General features: G+C 42.0%; 1 pseudogene across 1 annotated transcript; it reads right to left on the bottom strand.

Moving 5' to 3' along the window:
- Positions 1–747: 747 nt before the first annotated feature.
- LOC117068418 lies at positions 748–1,937 on the bottom strand (annotated as a pseudogene). The gene has a single exon (XR_004431115.1). The product of XR_004431115.1 is annotated as a thioredoxin-like protein 1 (transcript).
- Positions 1,938–10,374: the final 8,437 nt, after the last annotated feature.

Genomic DNA, 10,374 nt, shown 5'->3' on the forward strand with positions numbered 1-10,374 from the left:
TCAAAAAAATAAATAAATAAAATAAAAAGGCTGTTTCCCTATTTCCTTTAGTGTGTGTGTTTTGCATAAAGGGATGAGGCTCATTTTGGTGAAAAATGCTTTCATACAGAAAATGTTGAATTCTTTTGCCTCCCCCATCGCAGACGTTTCAGGCCCTGAACTGATCAAGGAAATCAAAATAAGGTAACACTGGTTTCACATGAACCTCAAGACTATAATCTAACGGTACCTACCAACTTTAAAGAAAGTTTAAAGTCCATTTACCTATTCCAAATCAGTAGACTAAATTTTCTCTTTTAGGAAGTTTTTAACCAAATTGGAATTAACAATCTCACTTTAAAGTGAAAGAAAGGCTTTGCAAGACTGACTAGTGGTTTGTTCTGTGGCAAAGAAAGAGGAGCATGCTTCCCCCAGGACCGGCCTAACAGGTACCACATGAAGAACTGGCTGCAGAGCAGTAATCCATTAGATCTACCAAAAGGAACAGGACTCAAGGTTCAACCTAGAAAGAGGGGTTGCTGTCAAGTCTGACTCTTACCAGACAACCCAGGTCCCAAACAGATCTTGAGTCCCCTAACTGAGAAGGCTGGAGCACAGCGTCAGCAGTCAACAGGGCCAGAGTCATCTCAACAAGTCAGTGAGCTTTGTTGAAGTTATTTATTTATTTTTTTATTTTTTAAGCTTGGCAAAAGTAGTGACTTTAATTTACAATTGGACGTGTCAAGATTACAATGGAAACACTAGTGGTACTATTTGAACAAAAGCAATGATTTATTGGTCATGGCAATGAATGAAACATTGACAGTCTCTGGCGAGAATCAAGCAATTATCCAGAAGCTGTAGATCTGATTGCAATATGGTTGTCCAGTGTCTTTTGCACGTTAGTGGCTTTCTCCTTTTTTGCCAACTACTCATTTGAAGTCATTCATATTTGTTGTCTGGACTGGAGTACCAATAAAAGTAAAATATGAAATTCTTGTTGTTTCCTCTTCACCTTGATTCGACTGAACAAATATAGTTACACTGTTAACATTCTGAAACTTAACATAACAAAGTGGAACAATGCCATCTTCTTTAATATCATCCTCTTGTCAGTTCCAGAGCTTGAGTTGGTTCACTTCTTTCTGCCTCTTCAAAATCCATAGATCGGGGTAGGTTGATAAAAATTTTTACATATTTAGGGCCCTGACCATTATCTGGTCCTTGAAATTTCATGGAATAAAGCTTAACAGGCTGATTGAATGCCACAGTAATAAGTAGCTGTTCATCACAGTCAGATTCCAAGAAGGTCGTGTCTTCCTAAACCGTTGTCAAATCCATGCTCATCACTTTCATTAAGACATTCACAACCAGCTTTGTTAATAAAAGGCATTAAATCCATATAGCCTTTTGGAATATCTGTGTCTTCACTGCTTCCAGGGTCATTTTCTAAGTGCTGCTAGATCTTTTCTTTTAATCCCACAGCAACTGCTCCTTGATATTGATCAATTCTCATTTTGTTTCGAAAAAACAAAAATGTAGGTGTTACTGATATATTGTTGCTGCTGTTCCCTGACATTGATGTACATCGACTTCCAAGAAAACAGCCTGTGGATATTTATTACTCAAAGAACTGAATGCTGGGGCAATCCTCAAACATGGCCCGCACCCTTTCATGGTGAACTTGACCACGGCGAGTCTGGAGCCCGCGCCGCCCAGCTCTGGCTGGAAATCTGGGTCTCTCCCGACGGGCTTCACCTCCACCATCCTCATAGAGAGCCCGGCAGGGTGGCCGCAACGCCACTGGCTTCGAAACTGAAGGAGAAGACGATCTGGGAGAGGAAGCAGAGACGCTCAGGAAGGCCGAGGCCTGGACAGAAGAGGTGGCGACCGCGGCGTCTTCTCCCGGGACTCTCAGTGCCGAGTCATGCCAGGGTGCGGAGCGGCCCAGGGGGCGGGGAGGGATCGTTGAATTTATTTTTAATTTTTTTTTTTTAGTAGAGACAGGGTTTTGCCATGTTGGTGAACTCTTGGCCTCAAGTAATCCGCCCATCTTTACCTCCCAAAGTGCTGGGATTACATGCGTGAGTCACCGCGTCTGGCCATTTTGTTGAATTTTTTTATTGACATATGATAGTTGTACATATTTTGGGGGTACCTGTGATATTTTGATAGATGTATACAATGTGTGATGATCAAATCAGGGTAATTGGGAAATTCATCACCTCAAACATTTATCTTTTCTTTGTGTTGGGACACTCCTTGTGTATACCCTTTCCTCTCCCCCTGATAGTCACTACTATCCTGACTTTTGTTATTAATCATTTTCTTACTGTAACTAATGATTATTTAAATTATTAATTTTGAGATAATACAAATTCATAGGCAGTTGTGTGCCCTTTTCCTGTCTTCTCCTATCGTAAATCTTACAGAATTAGAGTATGATATCACAAGCAGGATATTGACATTGAAACAATCCACAGCTTTTATTCAGATTTACCCCATTTTACCTGTACTCATTTGTGTGTGTGTGTGTGTGTGTGTGTACTTAGTTCTATACAATTTCCCCACGCAATATAGGCTTGTATATCAACCACCACAGTCAAGATACTGCACAATTCCAATGCCACAAGAATATTTTGTGTCTTCCTTTTACAAATCCTTAACTCCTAGCAACCACTAATCTTTTCTCCATTTTTGTAATTTTGTCATTTCAAGATGTTATATAAATGGAATCATAAAATATGTAAACTTTGAGATTGGCTTTTTTCTTCATCATAATTCTTTTGATATTCTTCCATAATTGTCCATTGTTGCCTAATAGTTTTCTTTTTGTTGTTGTTGTTTTTGCTTTTTTTTTTTTTTTTTGAGACAGAGTCTTGCTCTGTTGCACAGACTGGAGTACAGTGTTGGGATCTTGGCTCACTGCAACCTACGCCTCCTGGGTTCAAGCAATTCTCTTGCCTGAGCCTCCCGAGTAACTGGGATTACAGGTGTGCACCACCATGCCCAGCTAATTTTTGTATTTTTGTAGAAATGGGATTTTGTTATGTTGGCCAGGCTGGTCTTGAACTCCTGGCTTCAGGATTTGAACTCCTGACTTCAGGATCCCTCAGGGGATCTGCCCACCTCGGCCTCCCAAAGTGCTGGGATTAAAGGCCTCAGTCACCATGCTTGGCCTGTTGTGTAATGGTTTTAACACATATGTTTGCTTTCCTAAATAGCCTATTATTCACTTTTATTTTAAAAGTTATATAAAATTATTTTAAAATTAATTTGAATATTATAAGTTGTTTTGTAATTTATTTTTTTCATTCAACTATATTTTTGATTGTGTGGCTTTGTTGATGTGTGTGGCTGTGGGGTCATTTATTTTTATTGCATAAATTTATCACAATTTATTCATCCAATTAGTTATTGACAGATAATTGGGTTGTGTCTTTTATTTTTAGGTTGAGTTTTTATTTTTTGGAATATTATGAATGAGGATACTATGAATATTCTTGCCTGTGACTCTTGGTTCACTAATGTATGACTTTTTCTAGATTAAAAATGTGGATTGGAATATCTGGCTCAATTTTACTAAATAAAGTCAAACCTATTGCTTAGTGCCCTCACCAATACTTGGTATTTTCAGACTTCTCGATTTTGTCAGTCTGACATAAAACAGTATTTCATTGTCATTTTAATTTGCATTTTATTGTTTATGAATTAGATTGAGCATCTTTTATATGTATGTTTATATATTAATGTTTTCCTGGAGACGCCCGTTCATGTCTTTTGCCATTTTTCTATTGAGTTTGTCTTTTTTTTTCATTGATTTTCATAAGAGTTCTTTATATATTGTGGATTCTCATCATTTGTAAGAGAAATGTGTTCAAAAAGTTTACTCAGTTTATTGTTTAGCATATCATTCTCCTTATTGTGTGTTTTGATAAAGACATTCTTAATTTGTCTACAATTAAATTTATCAACCTTTTCTTTTCTTTTTGAGACAGAGTATGGCTCTGTTGCCTAGACTGGGGTGCAGTGACATTATCTCAGCTCACTGCAGCCTCTGCCTCCTGGGTTCAAGCAATTCTCCTGCCTCAGCCTCCTGAATAGCTGGGGCTACTGGCACACGCCACCACGCCTGGCTAATTTTTTGTAGTTTTAGTACAGACGGGGTTTCACCATGTTGGCCAGGATGGTCTCGATCTCCTGACCTCATGATCTGCCTGCCTTGGCCTCCCAAAGTGCTGGGATTACAGGCGTGAGCCACCGTGCCTGGCCCCAACCTTTTTCTTTTCTTTTTTAAGTTCACAATTCTTCAAGGTGAAAACCATTTTTCTTTTGTGGTTTATTTTTTGGGTCTTATTTAAGAAATTCTTTCTTACCCTGTGGTCATAAACATATTCTTCTACATTGTCTATGTGCATATACGTGTATATGTATTCACACACATCTAAATGTTTAATCCACCAGAAACTGATATGTATTATTCAGTTTCCTTTATTTTTCTTTTATTTTTCCCAAATGGATAACCACTTGTTCCAATTCCATTTATTGAATATGACATCTTTCCCTGATGCACTGCATACCCTCTCTCATAAATCAATGCACACATATGTGTGGGGCTGTTTCCAAGCTCTCTCTCAGGTACCACTGGTCCCTCTGTGAATGAATGCCACATCATTTTAATTACTATTGATATCTGATCGAGCAAGTCTACACACCTTGTCCTTCAGGAGTGTTTCGACTCTTCTTTCACATAAACTTTGAAAGACATTTATCATGTCCCACAAAAAGACTGTCAAGTATTTTTTAAAATTGTATTACAGCGACAGATGGATTTGGAGATTTTTGGCCTCTTTGATTCTGAATCTTCCAATCCATTAATATGGTAAAACTTTCTATTGATTAGTGCCTTCTTTAATGTCTTCCGATAAAGATTTTTGTTGTTGTTGTTGTTTGATTGTCTTTTAGACAGGGTCTTCTTTTTCTGTGGCCCAGGCTGGAGTGCAGTGGCGCCATATAGGCTCACTGCAACCTCCACGTCCCAGACTCAGGTGATCCTCCCACCTCAGCCTCCCGAGTCTCTGGGACTACAGGTGCACACCACCACGCCCGGCTACCAATAAAGTTTTCTAATTTTATACACAAAGAGCTTGCACAATACTTTTAAAAAATCAATTCCAAGGGGCTTTGTATTTTTGTTGTGTTTTAAATCATTTTTTGATTAGTCTTTTTATTTTTCTGACTGTTGCTGGCATGTAGAAATTTAATTGACACTCAAACCTTACACACCCAGATTTTCCTTCCCTCCCTCCCTCCCTCCCTCCCTCCCTCCTCCCTCCCTCCCTCTCTCTCTCTCTCTCTCTTTCTTTCTTTCTTTCTTTCTTTCTTTCTTGACGGAGTCTCGCTCTATCACCAGGCTGCAGTGCAGTGGTGCGATCTCAGCTCACTGCAACCTCCACCTATTGAGTTCAAGTGATTATCCTGCCTCAGCCTCCCGAGTACCTGGGACTAAGGCACGCGCCACCACGCCCAGCTAATTTTTGTATTTTTAGTAGAGACGGGGTTTCACTATGTTGGCCAGGATGGTCTCAATCTCTTGACCTCGTGATCCACCCACCTTGGCCTCCCAAAGTGCTGGAATTACAGGCATGAGCCACTGTGCCCAGCCCACATTCAGATTTTCTACACTGCGACCTTGCTAAACTCTCTTATTAATTCTAATAACTTATCTACAGATTCTTTTGGGTTTTCCATAGACAATGATATTGACTACAAGCAATAGTAGTTTTGCTGTTTTCTCTTATAATCCTTATATTCTTATTTCTTCTTTTTTGTGGATCACCTGAGGTTGGGAGTTCGAGATCAGCTTGACCATCATGGAGAAACCCCATCTCTACTAAAAATACAAAAAATTAGCCGAGCATGGTGGTGCATGCCTGTAATTCAAGCTACTCGGGAGGCTGAGGCAGGAGAATTGCTTGAACTTGGGAGACGGAGGTTGCAGTGAGCCAAGATCCTGCCATTGCACTCCAGCCTAGGGAACAAGAGCGAAACTCTGTCTAAAAAAAAAAAAAAGTTTAAATAAAGTTTCCTTAGGAATATTTTCTCAATATCTTACCCTCTCCTTATTGCTCTGTGCTCCAGGGATGCCACTGAGCAGGTTTGTACCTGCCTCCTTTCAACCTGACTATATATTACTGGAGAAAAGAAGTCTTAAGTGAGGGTGCAGATGGCTGCTTTCAAGAATTTGAAGAACTACCAGGGGGAGGGAGTGCAGGAGGAGGAAGTGCAGAGGGAGTCTCAGCAGCCCTGGGTGACAGAATAAAAGGGGAGATGGAAGGGCAGGAAAGCAGATTTCCACAAGCAGAAAGAGAAGCTTTTTAGCATCATTGTTGTCTAACCAGAGAATAGGTTGCTTTTTGAGACAGTGAGCTTCCCAGCTCTGGAAGTACTCAAGCAGGGCTAGATACACACCTACCAAGGATGCTGTACAGACCCCTCACCCCCAATATTGGGTGGGGTGTGGACCACATTCTGTCTCCTGTCTCTTCGAACTTCAGTCTTGAAATTTGTAAAGAATTGGATTCATTTCTTCTTTTTTTAAAATTGAACTTGGTTTTATTAACATCTTGTGGGTGTTTTTAAGTTCTGAGTATTCAACTTTGACTATGACCAAAATGTCTACATTTAAAGAGGTAACAAGGTATTTAACACATTGTGTAATATGAGCCAGATAAATTGCTTTCATAATGAGGGCTCCGTCCAAATAAGGCAGAGGCCACGATCCCAGGTGGAAGGAATGGAAATGAATCTATTTCAAGGCCAATAGCTACACCCCAAATTCACTCAGCTCTACCAAACGTACCTGCACTGTCTCAGCAACTCATCTCTACGATTTGACAAATCAAAAGTACATTTTGTACTTAATGTAATAAGAGGCTCAGATATAAATGTCTACTTTTATATATTTTTAACTTATGCAGATAGTTTGTTATTTAACAAATAGGTTAAACTGACTTTGTTGCAAATGAGATATGAGGATGTGCATATGAAGAATAATTGGACTGGGAGCAGTGGCTCACACCTGTAATCCCAGCACTTTGGGAGGCTGAGGCGGGTGGGTCATGAGGTCAGGAGTTCGAGACCAGCCTAGCCAAGGTGGTGAAACCCCATCTCTACAAAAAATACAAAAATTAGCCAGGCATGGTGGCGGGCACCTGTAATCCCATCTACACGGGAGGCTGAGGCAGGAGAATCGCTTGAGTCTGGGAGGCAGAGGTTGCAGTGAGCTGAGAGCATGCCATTGCACTCCAGCCTGGGCAACACATTGAGAATTTTTTTAGACAGAGTCTTGCTGTCACCCAGGCTGGGGTGTAGTGGGGTAATCTTGGCTCACTGCAACCTCTGCTTCCTAGGTACAAGTGATTCTTCTGCCTCAGCCTCCCGAGTAGCTGGGATTACAGGCATGCACCACCACATCTGGCAAATTTTTGTATTTTTAGTAGAGATGGGGTTTCACCATGTTGGCCAGGGTGGTCTCGAACTCTTGACCTCAGGTGATCCGCCTGCCTTGGCCTCCCAAAGTTCAGGGATTACAGATATGAGCCACAGCGCCCGATGGAACTTGAATGCTACTTAGTTTCTCATAGCCTATTTTCCCTCCTTCTTAAAAAATGGGACAAATAATATTACCAAATGAACGTAAATAAAGGCATTTAGGAAATAATGTGAAAAAGTTTTAAAGTGTTATTTACTTTTTCTTTTCTTTTTTAATTTTAGGTTCAGGGGGTACATGTGCAGGTTTGTTACATTGGGTAAATTGTATGATGCTAAAGTGTGGGCTTCTAATGATCCTGTCTCCCAAATTGTGAACACAGGCCGATCGTGGTGGCTCATGTCTATAATCCCAGCACTTTGGGAAGGCGAGGCAGGCAGATCACTTGAGCTCAGGAGTTCAAGGCCAGCCTGGCCAACGTGGCAAAACCTCGTCTCTACTAAAAATACAAAAAGTAGCCCGGTGTGGCGGTGCATGCCCGTAGTCCTGGCTACTTGGGAGGCTGAGGCACGAGAATTGCTTGAGCTCAGGAGGCGGAGGTTGCAGCGAGCTGAGCTCTCACCATTGCACTCCAGCCTGGGAACAGAGGGAAACTACGTCTCAAAAATAAAATGAAAATAACAACAAATAGTGAACATAGTACCTGATAGGTAGTTTCTCAAACTTTTCCCCCTCTCTCCCTCCTCACTTTTGGAATCCCCCTTGTTAATTGTTCCCATCTTTGTATCTGTGTGTACCCAATGTTTAGCTCCCACTTCTAATTGAGAACCTGCAGTATTAGATTTTCTGTTTCTGAGTTAATTTGCACGGGATAATGGCCTCCAGCTGCACCCATGTTGCTGCAAAGATGTGATTTCATCCTTTTTTTGTGGCAGCATGGTATTCCATGGTGTATATATACCATATTTCCTTTATTCAGTCCACCATTGATGGGCAACTGGGTTGATACTATGTCTGTCCTATTGTGAATAGTGCTGCAATAAACACACAAGTGTTTATTGGTAAAGCGATTTATTTTCCTTTGGTTGTATACCCAGTAATTGGATTGGTGGGTCCAATGGTAATTCTATTCTTAGTTCTTTAAGAAATCTCCAAACTGCTTTCCACAGGGACTGAATTAATTTGCATTCTCACCAACAGTGTATAAGCATATAATAGCAGTGCAAGAAAATAAGAATTGGGTTCATTTCTTATCCTGCGTTCTGGGATACTTCATCAACGCCTCTCATAATACTTAGAAAACCGACCTTACAATGGAGGCAAGTCAACCAGGATGAAAGCTGGTTCTTTGTATATGTTAATAATTTTGATAGACCCCATCACGTCTGATCAAGAAAAAAAAAGAGAAATAAAACACATTAAAATTCCTTTCTCCTCAAGAAGCACCCAGCAAATATAGTAGGTGTGCATCCAGTGATCATAGAATAAAAGTGTTGTTATCCTGTTAAGTCTTCATCCCCAAACCTATACAGGTTGCATTCCTTTGGAGGTTTCTAGCCTTATACCTCATTGTCCTATAATCTTTTTAAATAATACAAGTAGGTAAAGTAGTCAGGGCACTCACTGGTTTGAAAACCTGTGAAAGAAAAAAAAAAGCTTTATAAATGGAGTTGACAGCCTCTTCCGTATAATTGGGACTTCTGAACCAAGTGAAGTTTTGAAGGTTTTTAAAGACTGGGAATAATTCTGTAGCTTCATAGTTGTACTTTATTTTTACTCTTCCATTCACCCAAGCTCCTTCTTTCTAGCAAATCTCGTTTGTTGGCGGATAAAAATACATCTGCAGAGTCTCCCGGAAGCTGCCCCATCAGCCTCGTAGACAAGAAGCCTTGTTTTCCTGCACCGCCACAGAAATGTCTTCCTCCTCCTCCTTCTCCGGCTCACTGGGATCAAAGTCTTTTTCGTTATTAGCTGGTTTTCCTTAGAGAAAAGCTGGAGTTTAGGGTTCAGTTCAGAGAGGGTGGCTCCTTGAGGGCAGACCTAGAGGCGCCGCGCACCGGTCCCGCCCGCAGCCCCGTCAGAGCTGCGCCCCGGCTCCCTGCGCCGCGAGAGTCCGCCAGTAGCGCTGAGAAATCCGTTACCAGGCGGCTGTGTCCCCAAGGGCCATTCAGGGCGGAAGGGAGCAGGGAAAACCGCTGTGTTGATTCCCGGGCGCTGTAGGCTGCGAGCGCAGAGGGTCAGGTTACAGACAGGTGAGGCTGGCTGTTGGGTGAGCCGTGGGCTCCAGGGCATCCCTGGTCAGACGCGCCCCCGCAGCACTCGGCAGCTGGCACACGTCTGACGACCTCCTGGAGGAGGGCGGCCGCAGCGATACAGGAGGCTGGGCCCGTTGTCCTGGGCGCACCCGAACAAGGCCTTGGGAAGGGCAGCGCGCCCCCCAACGTGAGCACAACTGCTTTAGAAACTTGGCATATTTTACCAACTCCCCCTCCTTCTCTCCCTCTCTCCTCCAGGCATAAAGGTTGATAGGAACAAACAGACATAATAATAAATGCAAAGCTTTCCTACCTCCCCGGTAGGGGCGGCGAGAAGATGTAGCCAATGTTCACTATGCTGGCTTCCTGGAAAGGTATTTCCCAGTCTCAGAATTTGGGGATCGGGTGGTTAGGGGAGGCAACGGTGGGAGTGGACGAGGACTGGGGGCTTGTTTTGAGGCTGCATTTGCTTAATATGCTCCTGGCTTTTGTTTCTATTGTGTGTTTACTTGGGGTGAGGGGGCCTCGGGGTGCAACATCTTGTGGGGAGAAGCTGCTTTGGCGGGGCAAGCCTTATTTTTCTTAAATTATATGATACTAGTCAGAAAAATAACGTGTTCTAAAGATGCCGAATTTTAAAATTTATTT

Source organism: Trachypithecus francoisi, unplaced genomic scaffold, assembly GCF_009764315.1.
Source record: "Trachypithecus francoisi isolate TF-2019V2 unplaced genomic scaffold, Tfra_2.0 Lachesis_group21, whole genome shotgun sequence".
In the NCBI taxonomy this organism is placed as follows: domain Eukaryota; kingdom Metazoa; phylum Chordata; class Mammalia; order Primates; family Cercopithecidae; genus Trachypithecus; species Trachypithecus francoisi.